Source organism: Mercenaria mercenaria, chromosome 17 (genome assembly GCF_021730395.1).
Source record: "Mercenaria mercenaria strain notata chromosome 17, MADL_Memer_1, whole genome shotgun sequence".
NCBI lineage: Eukaryota > Metazoa > Mollusca > Bivalvia > Venerida > Veneridae > Mercenaria > Mercenaria mercenaria.
The window spans coordinates 12,704,536-12,727,474 of NC_069377.1; the positions used below are offsets into that span (position 1 = coordinate 12,704,536).

General features: G+C 33.6%; 2 protein-coding genes across 14 annotated transcripts in view; one reads left to right on the forward strand and one right to left on the reverse strand.

Annotated features, from left to right (window-relative positions):
• The window catches only part of LOC123535633 (sodium/hydrogen exchanger 10-like), a 292,843-nt gene that overhangs the window by 96,875 nt on the left and 173,029 nt on the right, over positions 1–22,939 (forward strand). The gene's annotated exons all lie outside the window — the stretch shown is intronic.
• Positions 1–22,939, reverse strand: part of LOC123535634 (atypical chemokine receptor 3-like) — a 52,288-nt gene that overhangs the window by 2,057 nt on the left and 27,292 nt on the right. The window lies entirely within an intron of this gene.

Below are 22,939 nucleotides of genomic sequence, written 5' to 3' on the forward strand. Positions count from 1 at the left end.
TAGAAGACTATAATCAAAGTGTCTATGTCTATGACTTTAAAGCGGCATGCCTCCAGATCGTTCGACAACAATTTTTTTTTATTTTTTTAGATATTTTGAAATAAATGCTATATTTCTTAAGAAGGCTTTAAAACATAATTACTGACAAACTTTATGTTACGGAAACACATGAGAATTTGCTGTTTAATACTTTTTACGATGAAAATCGAAAAGCGTTTGACACGCTTTTACTCCAGGTAAACTGTCTCGATTATAAATATCTATATTTCGAAGTCATTATTCACTACTTCAGCTATAGCGCTATTGGTTACGACGACGGGAAAATGTCTTTATTGCCGCGGCGGTCCGTCCGGGGTTCGATTCCCGACGCGGTCATCTTTTTTTCTTGATTTGGATTTTTTAAAATATTTTAGAAACAGAAATTCGTATTCTAATGTTCATAATATGACCAAAACTTCAATTTGAAAGAAAGATTATTTTTTAGCCAAATCTGGAGGCATGGTGCTTTAACAAGCAAAACCCATTTTAGCAGAGTATCGGACATGTTGTGTATTTCATGCAGGACCCCATTTTATATCGCAGTGAATCTTTGAAAACAAAGAACATCGATAATGTTGTACTTGCATAAAAAGTATGTGCGAACGCTTGAACTCAGCGAAAATGTTTGAAGAACTCATGAATATTAAAGGAATTTGGACACGTTAAAGAACGGGCATCATGCATAAACATTTCTTTGACTGCGTTTCTCTGTTCTTAGATGAGCTGAATGTCTAACAACATACCAACGACTAATATAGGGATAGTAATGCAAGGGATAGTCACTGATTAAATGTGTTATAAATTTGTTTACGACGAGCTAAGCGTATTCGCGTGTTGTTGTGATCGTGGTAAGTACGATGTTGATTGAAATACTAGTCTTTGGAATAATTCTGAATCATGATCTGGAAATATCATTTGTTTTGCCTTATAAACGAGTTTTTGTCTCCTTTCTCATTGTTGATGAAGCCTGAACAAATACTATTACTAGTCTAAATAGCAAATTTGTACCTTAGTTTTAGTAATTTGATTATACATATCCTAGCAACGGTTCCATTTATCCTAGCGACACTTGTTCAGGAACAAGATCATCGCCGTTGTCAATTACCTGTTTGTATTAAGGTATAAAGAGATTGAGGTAGAATTAATCATAGGTCTTATCTATCTTAATGATGAATAATTGTTGATAACATTGAATTATATATTGATATATACACATCACTTACGATCTTCGAAAGGATTTGATTCTAAATGTATTAAAATATCAACTTATATTTATTTTTTTAACATGAGACATTTAGCAGAATATATATAATTATATTATTTCTTTATAGATAAATTAACTTACTTTATATACTGTATACTTAGATAGATACATGTCAAAACTGCTTTTTTTTGTTTTAACGCAATTTTGTATGCATTATATATTTACTGACAGCTAGCAGGATATGTATATATAGTCGGTTTTACACAGAGTTGCCAATTGTACATGACTGCATAAGTAAAACTATTTTGAAACCGGTTTTACAGATTGAAAGTGTATCCTTTAAGATAGATATTTTGAGAAAAATCTATGATATCGTATCAGTTTGACTCTGTGTTATTAAAAAATATTATTCGCCTAAATTTTTCTTCCGTCCGCATACACGGCTACTAAACGCTAGCGCCACCACCAAATTGTGGTGATAAGGAAAAGAGCTATCGACATTTCCGTGGTGCAGCTATCGCCAGTTTGAAAATGTAAACACGTGAGTAAATTTATATTTTATCTAATATTTTTATTGATAGAACTTTTTTCAAAAATCGGAGAATGTAGTTCCGTGTAACAACACTTTAACTAGCGGTTGGCTGTGATTTCATTAAAATAATATGCAAATTGTGGTGTCAGGAGCTTTTCTCCCGAATCTGACAGTGGCACATTTTCATATCGGCCAGTTTTCGAACACCATTCCGATTAATGGACACACTGTAAGAACATACCTGCGCATGCAAATGGTGTAGAAATGATAAATAACTATATAGGCACACACCATGAATAATAGAATCTCGGGTTAGAAGAAATATTCCATGATTTTTAAAAGTGGTGGCGCTATAACTCTAGTGATGGCGCTATACAGTAGTGGTGGCGCTGTTACGGCATTCAGTAATACGAACTGCTGACGCATCCGGAGCAAAACAAACACCAACATTCTCTAACTGATAATATTCCTGCAAGGAATCATGTTATTAAAGAAAGAAAAACACGATCATAGTTTATTTACCTTTATGAAACATTCTCTATCCAAGAACAAAAAAGAACAAAATACTCACAGACCCTTGGGACTCTTGTAGTCAAAGTAAATTTCCTTTGTTTAAAATGTTAATGAAGAATTATTTCTAACCTTTAAATATTCTACCTAAATACAAATGTAAGTGTACTTTAAATTCAGGTCATGAAAAATAGTAGCAATACTTTTATTTCAATTAGATTTGTATAGAATTTATTTGTTATATTAAGCTTCTGAAAGTTACTTGCCTTTGTATTTTTACGTCGTTTGCATGCTTTGTAATGCTTTGTAAACAAAAGACCCTACTTTCACAATTCTTTCTGAAAAGTACAGTACATTTTCAATTCCAATCGATTAAATATGATTTATCAATACAGCTTAGATGCACAATCTGAATCCATATACATGTAGATTATTTTGCGATCATGTACAGGTTACTACATGTATTTTGTTGAGTAACGTAATTTGGGTGTAGTGTGGGATAGGTTGATAACATCAATTATTGTAGAAATTTCCGCGGCTTGCAGTCAGTCAGACATTTTCATATTTTAGAATTGAATATATCAGCCACTAATCATATACAACAGCGCCACCACTACTGTATAGCGCCACCACTTGGGTGATAGCGCCACCATTTTCAAAAATAGTCGTGTTGTAACTTTTTACTGTGTTTTTCGTAATTCTTTGGTGTATGGGAATACGTGTTATTCAGTTCTACACGATTTGCATGCGCAGGTATGTTTTTACAGTGTGTCTTATCATCGGAATGGTGTTCGAATACTAGCCGATATGAAAATATGCCACTGTCAAATTCGGGAGAAAAGCTCCTGGCACCACAATTTGCATAACATTTTAATGAAATTACAGACAACCTCTAGTAAAAGTGTTGTTACACGGAACTACATTCTCCGATTTTCGAAAAAAGTTTTATCAATAAAAATATAAAATATAATATAAATTTTACTCGCGTGTTTACAAGTAGAAACGGGCGATAGCTGCACCACGGAAATGTCAATAGCTCTTTTCCTTATCACCGCAATTTGGTGGTGGCGCTAGCGTTTAGTAGCCGTGGCATAAGATATCCTCACTTTTATTTCTGACTTGCAAATACTAATAAGCAGCTTAGAAAGAAAAAGAAACAAACTTTCAAGATTGCTGTAGCAGCATTTCAGAGCCACAAAGATGTGTTTTCGTGTCCATGCAGTTTGGTGACCACTATAGCACACGGTACGTATAATGCAAATCTGTAAAAGTTATTTCATAAAAGATATATGATGAGAATTATACCTCTTTTTCATGTAAAAGTTTGTTTGTTATCCAAGAAGGCTGGTTGAATGTGTTGGCATGTTGGAATATTTTAAATCTAAACTAATAAGAAATGGTTCACTCTTCCTGATGGGTCTGTTCTCTTTTTAATGAAAATAATGTATATTTTTTCTTTAAAACATGGCTATCAATTAAAGTTTTATTCACTACATGCATCAAAATGATGCCGGCTGTCTGTTAATTTTGTAAACTCGACCAGCTGGAAAGCTATATTCTTTTATAATTTCCTCATTAAAAGTTTTATAAAATATTGAACATTATTGGTTTTAAGCAAACTGAAATATAACATTGATTTTCAGGCCAACTTTGATTCATAAATGAGACTAGGCAGGAAACACCTTTGGGTCTTGTTTATGCCAACTGTAAGCTGGAGGTAATTTCCTGTGAAAAAAAGGTAGGACATTATTACATTACTTATAAATTTGTTTGAAACATAAGAGTCTTCTTTAGATTGTACTTTTGAACACTTTGAACAATTATTTCCAAACCTGTTGCTAGAAGGCAAGTGAAATTGTGCCATTCAATATGTTTTCAGACTTTCCGCAAAGATAATATAATCTTTTTGTATTAACAATTTTAAGTCTCTTTTATACCAAACTTGTCTTCATGCGACTGAGTTCGTTTCAATAACAAATAATCAAACAGTTCAAAGTCATTTCCTTATTTCACCATGTGACTAGGGTGCTCCAGATCATTTTAAATTATTCACATTAAAACTCGATACCGGTGTAGCCGTTCAGGGAGCCCTTCGCTAATCAGTTAAGCGGTATTCCATTATCATCTCTGATGTACTTACTGCTCTAAAAGGTCTTTGTTCACTAGCATTTTAAAGGTTTCTCGGTTTGTGTTATAAATCTTTAATATTAGACTATGTTTCCTGTTTATGCGTGAAAAGACGTGACGGCTTTTGCTCACTTCTACTATGTCCCAATAGTGATGTTATAGTTTAGATTGTTATGTATTCGTTTAGAAATCGTTATTACCAAATTAAGTAAGACAAGTTAAAGCATAGCAAAAGTTTCTTCCAGGGCACATCTATATAAATATATAATTATCATCTTGTAAACTTTTAGTTGCAATGTCTGTTTTTAATATTGGTCATCAATGTGTGGAACCCCGGGATCGGACACAAGGACAATACTATTCTACCTTATTGACATTCCGTATCCGCACGTTTAAGCGCCCCCGGGGCACCAAGGGTGCGTTTATTTCTGTACCAAAATACAAAAAAAACTAGAATTTTGAAAAAGAACTGTTGTTTTCTACTTCCTAAAAATACCAAGTCCACTATTTCCAAAGTATTAACGGTAACATACATGTAAGTTGTTAAATCCTACAACAAAGTAAAAACGTTACCACTTTCAGTTGAGTAAATACGGCAATTAAGAGTAAATACGGCAACTAAGAAACACTGGCTTATACACATTGACCCGGTCAGTCAACACGTGTAGTGTACCTTTCGATGCGTGAATTTGTTGCGCACAATTAGAGGGTCGCAATGGGGTTTGTTTTCACATATTGGCCATGCATTCGAAGGTAACGACGTATGTTAACCTTTGTGACAAACAAGATGTTTGGCATGCTTCAGAAAAGCCACTTTTTCATCATCGGTTTCAGTAATATGTAATCCGCGGAGCGCGTTCAGTCAGAGAGTCGCCTTCATCAGGAAAGAATAATTTTAACGTCAGAGGTAATTTCTTAGGTCACGGAGTTTGATTGGCCAGCCTGTAATTACAACAGCTTTCTACATCAGTTGCTCAGTCAAATGTGACTTACCAATTCAAAGTACACCAATTCATTTTTATATTCAACAAGTGCTAGACAAGTTCTGCTGTATCAGTGATGAGCTGCGTCTAGAAATTGAACTATCTCGTCGTACATACGAGTTAGTAAGTCGTACGTGTAAGTTAGTCACTCGTGCTAATCATCTGGACATTTACATAATCGCTGGCGTTCACAATTATAATGCAATATCTAGTGTCCACGGTATGATAACAATCATTTGCATTCACGGTAAATCATTAATCACTGGCGTTTACAGTCATACAGTTATGGCTGGCCTTGGGATTTACATAGAAATTACTGACGTTTACAGTTATGCAGTAATTACTGGCGTTTACCTTCTTACATAAATCAGTAGCGTTCACAGTCATTTAATCATTCACTGGTGTTCACAGTCATGCAATACAATTATTGCTGACATAAACAGTCATACAATTATTGCTGGCATTTACAATCTTATTATCTTGTTAATCACTGGCGTTCATAGTCTGATAATGATCTTTGGAATTCACAGTCGTACAGTAATCACAGACATTTACAGTCATACATTTATTGTTCACTGCCATATAATAATCATTGGCGTTCACAGTCCTAAAATAAAAACATTGTCCTTGGTAAACTTCTTGAACAGTTTTATGAAACTTTCAAAAAAGGGTAGTGTAAAGGTTATTTTTGAAGGCGCTGATTTGAAAGAAGAAACAAGTCAATTGGTTTATCTCCTTTTAACAGCCGAATCAATGGTGCGAATATATAAAGTTTTGAAACATATGTTAATTATGTAAACAATACCTTTATTAATATATCTGAAATAGAATGTTTATCACGTGCAAAACATTACTGCCGATTTTATGGCGTTCAGATCTTTTTATGCGGCATTGCAGACGGCTTCGTGAATAAACTAGAAACAAAAACAGTTGAACTGTGTAAGAGTCAGTAAAGAGAAAAGTCATCAGCATTCATATCTTCAGAACGTTATTGGTATATGTGCCAGAAAGTACATTATAAATTATAGGAAAATGCGTTTAAGAGGTCTCACGCTGTAGCAACATAAATGTATTACAACCATTTTATAAGCAAAAACGTAAGCACAAATTGCAAAGTAACAGTAAAACGCTCGTTATACTCAGTGGAAACATACAATATACCTGTACAGATTCTGAATAAATGTAGGCCTGTTTTTTTATTTACATTTTTGGGGGATGGGGATAGGGTGGATTGATAAACGTGTAATTATCTTGTTTTTGTTTGAATGGGCTTTGGCGTAAACTCACTTATTTTTGGAAGTGCACGTCCAAGGTTGAACGGAAAATCTTTTATAACTTTCTCCTTAAATTCAGTGAGGTACAACAGTTTTTCCCTTCAGCCTTTGACATGTGTAGTGTATATAAACTCAAATGCGCCAATTTTTCCAATTTTTAATTCTGATTTTTACTTTTTTCCTATCCACAAATTAATGCATTTCATCTCAATATTTATACGAGGACCTGTGAATAAATGATACTAAAATGTTTTAGACATATCCTTGAGGAAATTGCAATGTCACTGACTTTATACCAAGCCAATGATTGAGTAATACCATTTATCAATTGCTTATTAATTCAAGTGGAACTGGTTGTCAGAAAATTGCTGTCTTGAACTGAATGATATCTTGTCAATCGATAACAAAATCACAGAATGTGAATTTGGAGTAATCGATCTGAGAAAGCTTTCTCACTAAAGTTTTGACTGCATATTGAACATATTAGTTTTAGCAGGCTTTGCTATTTTTGATTAATTAGTCATCAAAGATAAACGTTGAAGATGGTAGCACATACAAAAATCTAAATTGTTCATATATAATTACAATTTTCTTTATTTAACAATAAGAAGAATAAAAGTCAAAGTGCAGCGTATAACACTGTCACAACTATTTCTGGTTATTCTATTTGTATCTTACTTACAAAGGGGAGAACTGAGTTCAACGTATAACATCTTCAGAAATTTATCTGGTCACCAAAGTTGTAAGGTTTTATTGTGCCGGGAATTGCTGCCAGAGTTACTGAAGCATAGAATGACTTAATGCGTAAACTATCCAGGAGTTCCAGAAGTCGACAAGATTCATATTTAAGGCATAGAACAATATCAATCCTAGAACGTTGCCTTGTCTTGTCGTTTATCATTCAGGGCTTATCAGTAAGGACTGTAGTAAAACCTGTCATTTCGAGACTTTAATAATACTACTCCAGTTATTTGATGATTATTTATGTGACTTTATTTAGGGCAAAATAGTTATTTGCATTACTCTATCGGATACGATTATCCGCAGTTTCAAACATGACTGACTATGAGGGTATTTCTGATGCATCATGTTGCGGACCTATGCATTTTATTTCACCAGATTAAAGACGATTCATACACTAATTTTATGAATTTGAATTTAATTTTGAACAGCTTTGTTTTAAAAGGACTATCTATTTACGCAACTTTTCAATCCTAGAATTTGGATCATACTGTGCACTTAAGTGAACTCAGCTTTACCATTGAACAAGTAATGAACAATGCCGACTAAAAGCTAAAAGACAAAGTTAATTCTAGTTTATTGCGAAAAAGTTCTAGCAGTTCTAGGATGATCATTAAAAATGAGACTTTTTATTTGCTAATATTTGCACTGTGTCACTGATATTTTCAAGAATATTTTGAGAATAGGAACTTTAACAGGCGGTACGATTGAATGTTTGACATTGAAAAAAAAGAGAAAAAAAAGTGTATGAACACTGTTTTCTCGATTTTTCATGATGCAAGTGCTTTAACTAGGACAATAGCTATTTGAAAAGCATGCATTTTATATGGACAGGGTGCCACTTACAATTTCAAGTGAACACAAATAACAGACTGTTTATCTGCGCATTAAGTTTAATTGATGACTTCCACTGACATGTAATTTCCATAAAATTCGAAATTTGAAGTATCAATGTTTTTCCAAATGCTTCGTCTTAATTCTCCTACAAGAATTATAACCACTTTCCCTAATTTCTCCAGTGTTTACATTATACTTTTTATTATGGTGTGTAAATATTTTTCATGTTGCAGGTGTTTTTTTTTTAAAAAAGTACTAAAATTGATATAAAGATATGCAAACCTTTTCCTACAGCGTATGAAGCAAATAAATAAATTTTCCATAACTTGCAGAACATCATCAATGCGGTGCATTTCATAGATACACGGTTGGCATTTATTATATAATTCTTTGTACTGACATTCGAATATATCATCTTTTTTTGACGTCAAGGATAGAATTTTTAACTTGATGTCAGCAATATTAACATGAATAATACCACATTTTAAAAGTTATTTTCGTCTTCACATTTGTAATTGGTGATTTATCTAAATCAGTTATAAAATTATCCCTTTAAGTACTGCCAAAATTATGAATGAAAAATCATCTTCAATATAACCAAATCATTATTATTGTGAATAAAGCCACAATAAAGTAGGTATGAACTGTGGAACACTGAATAGTAAAACAAAAGGTTTACATTCAGTTTGATGTATGATGATACGTTTATGCGTCTTTTTTGAAATGAACGGGCGTATTATGCATGCGAGATATCAATACTGCGTGTATTAACTGCGTAGACAAAATACTAAACAGTTATCATGAATGTTTGCAAAGCCAGAATTTTTGGCAATCTTTAGTACTGTTTCTGATCGAATTAATGTAAACTGGTTTTAAAGGTTAAACGTTAAAGTGTAGTTAGCGTTTTAATTTGTTCTTTATTTCATTTTTCTCATTAATTACATTACATGTAATGTTTACTACATTAAATGTGCTCATCAGCAATTGTAACGGATATACGACTTCCGATTGTATTGTTCAGAAATCAATATTTTCTTAGTACATTGGCATGCATCATTGTATAAACATATTAATTGTACTACGGACACCAAGCTATATATTCATAAATTCAGTACTGATTCATGATGAGTGTATGCGAAGAGTGTGAGCGAAGCGAGTTATTAAGAGGCTGATCTATTATAGCTACATAAAAAGGTAGTAAGTGAAATCGTCATCATTAGCTAAGGTCTGTCGATTAGCGTTTCCCTCTTGGTTTCTTAAAGATGAAGATTTCATTTTATAGCCTTTATCCTATATTTGATGCACAAGAAGACGTCTCTAAAGTTCTATGGTGCTTTAGAAAAATCGTATATTCCGGATAAAATATTTTTTTCTTAACGAGTGTCTATCATCTTATATATACACGCAGCACAAGAGTATTAGTGGACACAGAAGCATGAAAACAAGGAATCATTTATTTCAAATACTTTAAGGTAAAATGACTGACATAAATCAAAAAGGCAAGGTAAAATGGCTGACATAAATCCAAAAGGCAAGGTAAAATGGCTGACATGAATAAAAAGAAGTGAGCAATACATTTTACACCTTTTTATGTTAGCATACAAGATGAGAATTGTTTAAATCACAACTGCGCTATGTTCCCATATCTATATTACTTTTTTGATTTTGAATAGTTCTGTCATTTGTTTTTCTTTATAAGTACTAACGATATAGTTGTTATCAATAATGATAAAATTATTATCATGAGTGTTTTATTTCCATCATAACATTATAATTATTTTTTATAATTATTCTTATAACGACTTGTAACATTCATGTGTCCCACCTAAGAAGACGACGGGGGTATTGTTTTGTCTACCATTTTGACTTTTAGTCTTCTGGCCAGACAATCGATCATCTAGTTTCCTTAACGCATCATCTCACAATAATCATACTTCATAGGATGTCTGTGGTCAGTAAATGACCTGTTGACTGGAGGGTCACTTGGTCAAAGGTCACGGTTACAGCATACTAAATTACATACCCAGTTGCCTCCGGCAGGTAACCACTGGGTTATATGGGCACATTTGTTTTACAAGTAATTGTTATTGTTCGATGAATAAGTCTGTATTGTGTTTATAGACCTGTGAGGGATTTGTGAACCGAGCGAGCGTAGCGGGCGAGGTTTTCAAATCACCTCACAAATCTATAAACACTATGCAGACCTAATCCGAGAATGATAACTGACTTGCCTACATGCTTCTTTGTTTACATAGTCCAGATTGATTACGGATTTGAAGAACGTTTGTAACCTGTATGTATGATTAAAAACAAATAGTTAAAAGAAGGAACAAGACAATATTTGCTACAATTTATCGGATACTATTAATATAAAAAAGGCCCAACTTGCTACGCACCTGTAAATATATTTGTCAGTAACTAGGACATGACATTTTGTTTTGCATGAAAAAACCATGCACATTTGGGAAATATTCGGAAAATTATAGTCTCTTTCTGAGATCATCAATGTGTGTCTACACAATTAGTCAGAATTTTACGCAAATGGTATTTTATAAGTTTTTATGCCCCAAAGATGGACATGTAAAAATCGCACTGTCCGTCCGTCCGTGTGTGCGTCCGATAAATTCTTGTCCGGGATGTAAATCTTCAACCCACAAAGGGATTTGGAATTAACTTGGCATAAATGTTTACCATAATGTGACGACATGTCATGCGCAAGACCCAGACCCCTAGCTCCAAGGTCAAGGTCACACTTAGAGTTCAAAGATTAACATGGTCTGTTTCGTTCCATTACTTTACCATCCATGAAGGGATTTTGAAACAACTTGGCATAAATGTTTATCATAATGAGACGATTTGTAATGATCAAGACCCAGATCCCTAGCTCCCAAAGTCAAGGTCACACTTATAAGTCAAAGGTAAACGGTATGTTTCGTGTCCGGTTCATAACTCTTCCATTCATTCAGGGATTTTGGAATTACTTGGCATAAATGTTCCTCATTTTAAGACGACGTGTCATGAGCAAGACCCAGATCCCTAGCCCCAAGGTCAAGGTAAAAGGTATGGATATAGATCAATCTGACTAAAGTACTTGATCTTCTAAACGAAGATCTGAGAACGACCCATTCACATTCGTCTTCTGTATATTTTGGATTTCCAGTATTGCTATTTTTATTTTATCCAATCAGACGACTTGTTCGAATGTCAAAGAGTAAGAAAAATGTGCAGTCATTCCAGGGCTCGAACCCGGGACCCCTCGCTTACAAAGCAAGTGGCTTACCGACTGAGCTAACCGGCTATCTGATACAATATGACATAAAAATTGTAAATATCAAAAGTCAAGGCTACAGGTAGATTTGCAGGATGTTGTAAGTTAGGCTCTGATTGGCTAGCGAAAGGGTCGTCAGAACGAGGCAATGAATAGGTCGTTCTCAGATCCTATGCGTAGCGTAATAGGATATGTACTTTAGTCAGATTGGGATATAGATTTATCATTACATTATCACAAGAAATGCTTTCATAATATACCGTGAGCAGGCACATTCCAAGAAGACATAACGAAATATGCTAAAAGACTGCGCACACACCACGAGAAGATATTAAAACTTAGTATTCTTGACAATGGAAGTAATGAGTGCAATTAATTAAGAGGCTTGTAGTTCGAGGCCTGTTTTAACTGACATGGCAACGATTTGAATAAATATTATATAGTTTAAAGTCGTTCTGGTCCTCCACATCTGATTCACGTGAAGAAATTGTCAGATACTTGTGGATGTATATACAAGTATAGAATCCAGGCAACTGACAGTTTTACACGAATGAGGACTGTCAGATCGACAAAACTTTGTACAGTGCAAAATATCTTAAGATATTTAAAGGCAAAAAATGTCAACTGTTGATATAAATTAACGACATTCAGCAAAAACAGAAAATTTTTCAGAAAATAAGAAATGTACTTTGACCAGTTTCCCACCAATTACCACTACCTAAAAACTGCCTTTAAATATGTTTAAACTGTCAATCTTATTTCAGGCACGTTTGGAATGTATCACGATCATTAAACTGGGCTATTTTCTAAATTTATGTTCCATGTTAATTGTACAGAAAATCGTCACAATTAACAATTGCAGATTAATGATTAACCAGTATTTTTTTTGCAATTATATCATTGTCATTATTTTCTTTGTAAAATAAAATGTCCTGTTTCATGAAGCATTCTCCTCCTAGACGGATGAGTTTGCCCGTATTAACTTTCAGACAAATATCAAGACCTGTTTAGAATTTAATGTTAAAACTTTACAGTAAAGTCATGTTTGGATCAATTTTCAAGATATGTAAAACTGGTTTGAAATTTCTCACTTAAAACATACTTTTTTGAAACAAGTGATACTGTATTTACGGAGTAGGTCACGCGTTCACCTTAAATGACAGGCACGGAATTCTCATGATTCTACTGCGTTGTTTCGGTTGCTTACGCATAACTTTAAATTTAATCTCTGAAAAGTGCGTAAGTGTGTCGACAATTTGGCTTAGTGGTTAGAGCATTGGACTATCATCCGAGCGACTCGGGTTCGATTCCCGCTACAGGCACTTGAGATTTTTCGTCATTTTCGTGTAAACAGTAGAGGTAGGACAGGTCTGGAAATTGTTATAGACCTCTTAAGTGGTCTGTAAGGTGTTTATAGACCTCATCGGAACAAAGAAGCCGGTAGGTAACAGCATTTATTGTTCAATAATGTTTTGGCTTATGTTGATCTAATTTGAGAAATATAAATACAATCACTATATCACTTAACTAAATGTCTCTTATCAATTAAAAATACAAAATACAAAATACATATTGTTTATTGGGAGTAAACTAATACTTAGCCCAGTGTTTTCCAAGGCATATACTGAGCAAACAGCATTAGCATACCGTTAGCATAACATGATTAACGCGCACATATAAAAACAACATTTGTCAATACAAGAAATGACATACCACTTTACATAAATACTCAAGTATCTAAATCATATTCATGGATATAAAGTAACATATTTTTCTGTCCTTACTTTGTCACCAGGATTGCAAATATTGTTAATTATCTCTTGTTCATTAGATTGTATGTCACTGATTGTGAGATTTAACGAATCAAATAACTTTTCTCTGTTATTAACTCTCCTGCAATCAAGTAAAAATTTTAATGTTAACGTCTTGTTGGACATTATCTTGACGGAATTAGACAAATGAACAGTGTAAGGTATGTTATATGAAAGTGCCTTACGACTGCCTTTGAGAAAACCTGATATATATTTCGTTTTGAAGCAGTTGATATAGAAGAAGATAGAAATTACATTAAGATAAATAAAAAAATCTCCTCTTTCCAGATGCGAGTTATATATTAGATACGTCAGTTACAAACACTACTGGATAGGAATATATCACTTCTTTTTTCAAGAAAATAAATTAAAAGAATTTCTAAACGAAAAAAAAAAACTGTCTAACTGAGCCCAAACTTTATCAAATTAGAATCCCTGAAAATCCAAAACTTCTTTCCAGTGATTTGTTTTCTATGACTAATAGAGTTAAATAAAATTCAATTTGATTTCAGTGAGAGAGTGAAAATCAGTGTGCGCCTTTTAGGCATCCATTATATTTCACCCACCACATTTAGAAAAAATCGCTAAAACATGCATGCGAAAATGCTTTTCACACAAAAAAAACCCAAAAAAGTTTTTTATAGTGTAAGAATAATTTATTTTTGGCCACTTTACACGCTGTGAAAGAAAGATGCTTTCAATTTTACGATAAGGCACTTGACTTGTATCAGGAACTCTCCTTACAGACATTTTAATCACCTATGATACATATAGGATACTTACCATTTGCACGAAGTAATGGCATTGTTTTCATGTGATTTAATTCATGTTAATGATATAAGAGATTCTGACTTCTGAAGAATGTGAAGTGTTGACCAAAATAATTTACGCCAAAACTTTGTTGTATTTTATTTTCAATGTAGAAAGACTATAGGTCGCCAGTATTTTCATTATCTGTAATAATAATCTGTTCTGTAATAATAAATGATACATGCAAAAAAAAGACTTGTGCCATAAAAAAAAGAAACTGCTTGGTTCGATTTGAATTTTCAAAAACAATATTTTGATTTTTAGCTCGACTATTCAAAGAATAGGTAGAGCTATTTGACTCGCCCATGCGTCGGTGTCCCGATTTGGTTAAGTTTATGTATTTAAGCTTGTATCTCAGTAACCACTTGTGGAAGTGGATTGAAACTTCACACACTTATTTACTGTGATAACCTGCCTTACATTGCACAGGTTCCATAACTCTATTTTGTTTTTCTTTACCAAATCATTGCACTTTTTTGAAATTGTTGGTTAAGGTTTTATATGTTAGCAGGTACCTCAGTACCCACTTATTGGAATGGATTGAAACATCACACACTTATTCATTGTAATGATCTGACATGCATTGCACAGGTTTCATAACACCACTTTGCAGTTTTACAAAATTTAGCAGGTTTTGGTTCAGGTTTTGTATGCAAGTTGGTATCTCAGTACCCACTATTGGGAATTGATTGAATCTTCGCACATTTGTTCCCTGTGATGATCTGACATGCATTGCACAAGTTCAGTAACTCTACTTTGCATTTTTACAAAATTATGTCCCTTTTTATGCCCCCACTTTGGTGGGGGGGGGCATATAGATTTGCTCTTGTCCGTCCGTCCGTCATTCCGTCCGTCCGTCCTTCGTCCGTCCGTCCTTCCGAGAATGTTGTGTCGCGCCTAGCTCCAAAAGTATTTGACGTAGAGTCACAAAATTTACAGAAGTTGGTCACATGATGTGCAACTGGGTTCTCGTCGGATCATTCTCGTGGATGTGCTACTTGTAAATGGGCATTAGTGTTTGTCGGCTACTCAAAGTATTTGACTAGAGTCCAAGTTTACAGGTGTTATAGCATTGAGTTTGCACCTGGATTTCGCGTCCGATTCATTCAGTCGTGTAGGAGTTGTGGCCCCTGACTTTGTAAAAAATTGGTCATTTTAGTGTTGTGTCGCGCCTAGCTCCAAAAGTATTTGACCTAGAGTCACCAAAGTTTACAGGAATGTTATCAGCATCTGCAGTTGTGCACCTGGGATTTCGCGTCCGGATTCATTCAGTATTGTAGGAGTTATGGCCCCTGACCTAGGAAAAAATTGTCATTTTAATGTTTTGTCGCGCGTATTGTTTTCCCAAAGTTGATCTGTGTCTTTTGTCATGTAGTGGGGGCATTTGTGTCCCATGAACACATTTCTAGTTCGACTTAGAAATCCAAGGGTTAAGTTTTTATATGTTATTTGGTATCTCAGTACCCACTATTGGGAATTTATTGAAACTTCACATACTTGTTCACTGTTATGATCTTACATACATTGTTCAGGTTCCATAACTCTACTTTCCATTTTTGCAAAATTATGCCCCTTTTAAAATACATGTGACGATTTTTAAAAATCTATTACTACATTCTTAATAGGAGTAAAGCACGTTATAGAATGGTAACGAGTGAACTACAATGCTGTGAATTCATAACCCATTCAATTTATGTTCAAAAATTGAAATTCGTCAATTCATAATTCATCGAAATGTCTTGCTTTGAGCAGAATCACATATTGATATTATGGCGAAATTAAAATGAGGTGTAAGTCTTTTTCCTACGGCAACAAAATGCCAAAAAAATTCGAGAATGTTGTATAGAGTTACATTGTTTTACTATGTAAATTAGTTATCACAAATCCGTTCTTATGTTTCCGTACTGAAATTTGCCGACATCCTCATATGTCCCCAAAATAATCATTATTTCATTTAAACAAACGTTATTATTGTTTTTTTAAAATCTGATTTTTAAAATATATTCATTAAGTTTCCAGGAATTTTGTCTGCAGCAGTTCATTATTTTTAACGATTGCAGTTTCTTGTTGTGTATGCATCTCTGGTGTATATCCAATTTATTAACTGAAGACATAACAGAGATTGTGTCGAAAGCGATCTAAACATGAACTTCTACTTGTTCTTGATACTGTTCATACGCAAGAGAAAAGAACACATGGTTTGCTTTTTTTTCATTGTGTAAAATGCTATACCTTATAAACCGATGCATCTATGAAAGTACAAACATTATTATTACTTATACTATAGTGCAACTCTATTTCAAAAGAAGTTATTTGCGCAGTAACTTTTCCAAGAAAAGTCTTAAGGTAAAGGCGTTAATTAAACACATTTTATGTTGTTTTCTCCTGCTAATTAGAATGTTGTTAAAAGGGTAAACAGATGTTTCTAATAGAAATAATAGTTTGAAATAATGAAATTCGTAGTGAAATTATGATTGATAGATATGTATGATATACCTAATGGCAAATAATTATTCTAATGCTCAGTCATAATTGTAGCTCGACTATTCAAAGAATAGGTAGAACTATTGGACTCACCCGTGTGTCGGCGTGGGCGTCCCGATAAGGTTAAGTTTTAAGTTTTTGTATGTAAGCTGGTATCTCAGTAACCGCTTTTGTGAATGAATTGAAACTTCACACACTCTGTTATCCCAATTAATTGTGTAATGGATATTTTACCTGACTTATAAGTACATTTTAACTCATGTAAAGACACCAGGAAAATAGGGATAACGCAGTGTTTTGCCGTGTTATAACATCTGCAGAATCCCGAGGGACTGGTTGGTGCCCGAGTCCTGTAGGGAGAGGGTACCAACGATTCCCGACGGAATCTGAAGATAAAACAACACAAAAGGAACATGCGCTAACGCTATTCTAGCATAAAATGCGTAAAGACCAAGTAAATGAATATATTGTCCCTCAACGTCTTTATATTTCCATGAAATGTGCGGGAATGTCTACGTTTTTTTTTTCACGTTGACGTCATTTCCTTTTGAATTATCCGTTTTTGGGCCGTAATACGTTTAAGCTTTGCCACGGAACGCGCGTATATAAAAAGTTGTCTTAAAAGCACGTGAGTGCGAGAATCTGTATGTTAACACACGTTTTCTTTCCTGTTAAAACACCCCCGAAAAGTGACAGGAACAGCAGTTTTATGCTAGAATATCTAGAAACGTTACTACATAATTTGATTTGAAAGAAACAGTTCGATTGATGCAAGTAACCTAGAATTCCTAGGAAGGAAAGTAAATGAGAATTTATAAGTCTCTTGGGTATATTTAAGATCAATGCGGAAAGAGCATCAGCAGTTCTTTGTAATTTTGTAACACGCTTTAAATTTAAATATAAATAATTATACCGTAAAACTATCTTTATTATGCACTTTTTCATAGATTTTTGAATCGATCATTCTGATAAAACTGTTCGTAAATTCTTCTTTTATCTTACCTTCAATAAAACTACATACATGTAATTTATAAACATACTGGTACACGGAAATTACATTGAATGAAAATGCAATCAAATAGATTATCGTTAGTTACATATTGCTATTTTTTACCAATATTTTCTTATGAAGATAAAATGGTATTTATTTCTTGGACCATCTCCCAAATATGGCATGTCAAACGTTGCTAAATTATATAAGTATGTTATTATTATTGTATGTTTGTTATTGTTATTCAATGTCTTGTCATTCATATTTGAAAAGTCATTATTGTTATTCTATATTTCGTTATTGTTATTGTATCTTTGATATTGTTATTCAATGTCGTGTCATTCATATTCTAAGTCTTATCATTGTTATTGTTTATCGCATAGTGCGGCAATTTTCCTTTGATCTTTGCAGCGTGTTATACATAGTAACACACATTATTACTACAAAACTGTGCTGATATCTTACAAAACTGTTGCGATATATATCAACACGGAAATCTCTATGGAGTTTCATAAGAAAAAAAGTGTTCCGATATATATCAGCACAGTAAAACTGTTCCGATATATATCGGAACACTTTTTCTCTATTGAGGTCCTATCAAGGGAGTATAATTTTTTCCTTTCAAAGAAAAGATGATTTTAGCTCCAATTTACAGTTCACAGAGAAAGAATTGTCACAAACACAGTCTACATTTATAAAGTAAAAGAATAAATAAACTAGAATATTTCAAAAACTTGATAGTTATTGCCAAATTCAGAAATACATGAAATATATGAAATTCTGAGATTTCTCAAATGTTTCTTTTTCTTTGATTTTTTTACAAACAAAACAACAAGTTTACAATATGTCTGGCCAATGAAATGCAAAGATTTAAAACCAATGCAGAAATTTGTTGGGTACTTTTATCTGGGGAACACATTTGATAAACTATGCGATAAAACAGTTATAATATGTAGTGCTCGTGTGTTACCAGGATATATCAGAGCTAGGGGTACATCTCGGTATTTTTCTCTGCACATATCTGTCTCGGCCTACCGGCCTCGACGATATGTGCAGAGAAAAATACCCTCGATGTACCCCTAGCTCTGATATATCCTGGTAACACACTCTCACACATACTATAACTATTACATATGTCGTTATTCTTATTGTATGTTCGATATTCTTATGGTAAAAGTCATTATTGTTATTCTATATTTTGTTATTCTTATTTTATCTTTGATATTGCTATTCAATGTCGTGTCATTCATATTCTAAGTATTACCATTGTTATTCTGTATGTCGTTATTCTTATTGTGTGTTCGATATTCTTATGGTAAAAGTCATCATTGTTGTTCAATATCTGACGATTCTATTTACAAAACTTGTCATTCTTATTCTATGTTATGTGATTGTATTTGTATAGCGCCGCTGTGCTATTTATATCGCGGGAAATCGCACATACAATAAGAATATCAAGCTTACAAAAACAATAATGAATATACAACAACAACAACAACGTCTTTTACAATAAGAATATCGAACATACAATAAGAATAACGACATACAGAATAACAATGGTAACACTCAGAATATTAACGACAAGACATTGAATAACAATATCAAAGATACAATAACAATAACGAAATATAGAATAAAAATAATGACTTTTATCATAAGAATATCGAACATACCATAAGAATAACGACATATACAATAACAATAGCAAATTTTAGAATATGAATGACACGACATTGAATAACAATAACAAACATACAATAATAATAACATACATATATAATTTAGCAACGTTTGACATGCCATACCCAAACAGTAAACATGACAGTATAATTCAGCGTGACGAAAAAAAAAGAATTAGATACATAACAGCACCAGTCTGCACCAAAAGGTACTATGGCGTAATTTGCAGCATTTGACAATGATGAAGGTACAGTTTAGTGCATAATTATTTTTGTGACTGATATGTTTGTACTCAAAGATTTTTAAAGATTTTTTTTCTTCATTTAGGCGTGTAATGCTTCATATTTTATTGCTTAATTTGTCAAAGATTTATATATATTTTTCATCAAGTTTTTTTTTTAATCTCTAAATTAATAACACAAATCTGATCATAGCACGTATGACTACAGAAATACAAGGACTACTATACGGAATAAAATATGTTGTCCATAATCAGTTCTCGAACAAGACCTGTTCCCGTACCCAAACGTTTCCCTGTGTCCTAATATACATTATTTCCTTCATTAAGAGAAGGGAAGTCATAATTATCAATTCTTTCAAATATTTAAATGCAAACTAGGCCAAGCCAACTGGTTACCAGAAATTTACAACTCAACTTACAAGTGCAGTATGAAAAAATAAAGTAACTTATTTCATAGGTGTTTGTTTTATTTTTCAAATTTTTTACTTTATATCGTTTGTAGTTTGTTTCTAGAAAAACTCCTGATTTTGACTGAAAGCTGTTCTATTTTTATGTTGACTGTTTTTGCACTGAATTAGTACACCATTCGATTGACCATACTCAATATTTTTTTTTATAAAAAAACAACAACACTTTTTAACCGAGTTCCTATTAAAAAATGAGAGCTTCGGTATTAAACTTATGGAAAATTGGTATTTAAAAAAAAGCAAGAATTGGTCAGATTTATTACTTGGCTTCCAGGATAAAAAAATTGCTTACGTAATTATTCTCCGTAAGCGAAACATATGATTAAGTTTGATTTCTCGTCTTAAAGGGACAAGGGACGTGTTGATGACCATGTCAAAAGATGCTTTCTTTTAAAATGTTTAGTTGTTGCAGAATTCCACAGAGTTTAGATTACGCAGACAGAATTGCCACCGAATGTAAAAATCATTTGAGCCGCACCATGAGAAAACCAACATAGTGCGTTTGCGACAAGCATGGATCCCGACCAGCCTGCGCATCCGCACAGTCTGGTCTGGATACATGCTGTTCGTTAACAGTTTCTCTAATTGCAATAGGCTTTGAAAGCGAACAGCATGGATCCTGACCAGACTGAGCGGATGCGCAACCTGGTCTGGTTCCATGCTGGTCGCAAATGCACTATGTTGGTTTTCACATGGTGCGGCTCATTTCAACTGAGACACCAATATCACTCATAAAACGCTGTAATTCACCAGACAAAATATCTCCATAGATATTAACATTTTACATTTGATGAAGTTTTACTAATATTTGGGCTAACTAAGTGTTACAGTTGATATTTGTAAATATGACATTTCCAAGAACTACTAGATAATCCAATTTTTTTTATCACGGAGAAATTGTTCCGGCAGTTATATTTCTAAGAATAATATATGCGAGAAGAGCCTTTTGAACATATTAAAGGTTATTTCCTCCTGTTTAATGTGATGTGGCTTAAAGTTGAAACAGGTGGTTTTGATCGGAACAGCGGTATGAAAGAAAGAGTAAACCTAACTGATACATGATGCCTAATAGATCTCTAACGATAGGATAGTAATCTGTTTATTTGCACCCAGTGGCAACAATGGTCATTTATCATTGTGTAACATGATGTTTTCTAGATTAACTGCTGCCAAGTCAATATACACGTATTTAATGGCTTCATTCATTATTGATTACATTTAGTAATTTATTACGTGGAATCAGAGATAAATTTCCAAAGGCTTTGTCAAGTTTTATCTTTAGTTGCGAAACATTTGTTGACAATAGATCGGTCATATGAACTATGGATCATATATTTGTAAAAAAGTCGTGTAAAATGAATCGGAAGGCTATACGTGTTATAGTCTATATACATATATATAAACTGGGCCCTTTCTGGAACACAGTTTCAGTGTTGCCAGACGACAAATTGTATTTGTGTGACTCTAAACCAACAGACAAAAGAACACAGTGACATGAATACAATCATGCATTTCAAAAGAGGGTAAATAAATTAAATTTAATTAAATAAAAAAAAAATAGAGCAGACACTTCGATGTTAAAAGACGAATGAAAATGAGAACATATATTGACCAATAATTTCTCTGTCATTAATATGTTGACTGCAAGCAAATGATGATCATAAAAAAGGAGAAAGGGAGTGAAAGTAAATCACAAAGTGTATAACAATAGATTTTTCACAAACATGTAATTTCCGTTCAATCTATTTTTGTCAGCCTCCGATGACAGGCAATCTAGAGACTACATATGAGCCGCGCCATGGGAAAACCAACATAGTGGCTTTGCGACCAGCATGGATCCAGACCAGCCTGCGCATCCGCGCAGTCTGGTCAGAATCCATGCTGTTCGCTAATAGTTTCTCTAATTGCTATAGGCTTTGAAAGCGAACAGCATGGATCCTGACCAGACTGCGCGGATGCACAGGCTGGTCTGGATCCATGCAGGTCGCAAAGCCACTATGTTGGTTTTCTCATGGCGCGGCTCATATGCCTTTATCGTTTCTTCTAAATAATTGAGTGTTACTGTTTTAGTGCGAAGGAGTTCTATTTTTCGAATTTGGCTTGGCAGTCACTACTTAAAGTTGAACTTGATGCCAAACTTTGTAAGAGAGAAAAAGAGTATAGAATATTTAGCACGTTGCTTTAAAATTCTCAGAATGTATTTCAGTTTATTCAGAACTTCAGTGCTGTTCCTTAAAGGATTTCAGAGTCCATCATTACGTCTGTTAGTTTTCCTTTATTAGTTCCATCAGAGGTTGGACATTTTATGATACATTTTATCTTTCCTTTTGTAAAAGTAGCTGCATGCTCTAAACAAGTTTGTTACCCAGTTTGTTTACAAGGTATAACACTTTGGAAGTTGTAAATTTGCTAATCAGATTTACATCGTTTTATTCATATCTTAGTTTAAAATCGCCAGTATAATCCTTTTTGATTAAGGTCACACTTACACGTCAAAACGTTTAGTTCCTTTTTTTATCTGAGATATAACTTAAGTGTACATGGTTAGATATTCAGATATCTTGGCAAATGTATTTTCCATAACAATGCAATTTGTCAAGTGAGCTCAAAATTGTGAGTCGTCGTTTTTCCATTCTTTAACTTTTGTATACGAAATGGATATTCAAGAAACTATTCAAATAACAGAATGTGTCACGTGCTCATAGGTCATTATTAGACTTAAGATATCAAATATCTTAACCTGTTCTTCTTTTAACAAGGCAGCATGTCTTAAACTCAAAGCCTTTGCTTAGAGGTCAAGGACACATTAAGGGCACAGTCTCAATATTCTATAATTAAGGTGTCATTGCTTACAGAAATCACGCCTATTTCTCTTACAATCACATATGAACACAGTTCTAGTCTGAAACCTGTGGAGTTTATACGGTTGAAAACGGACTA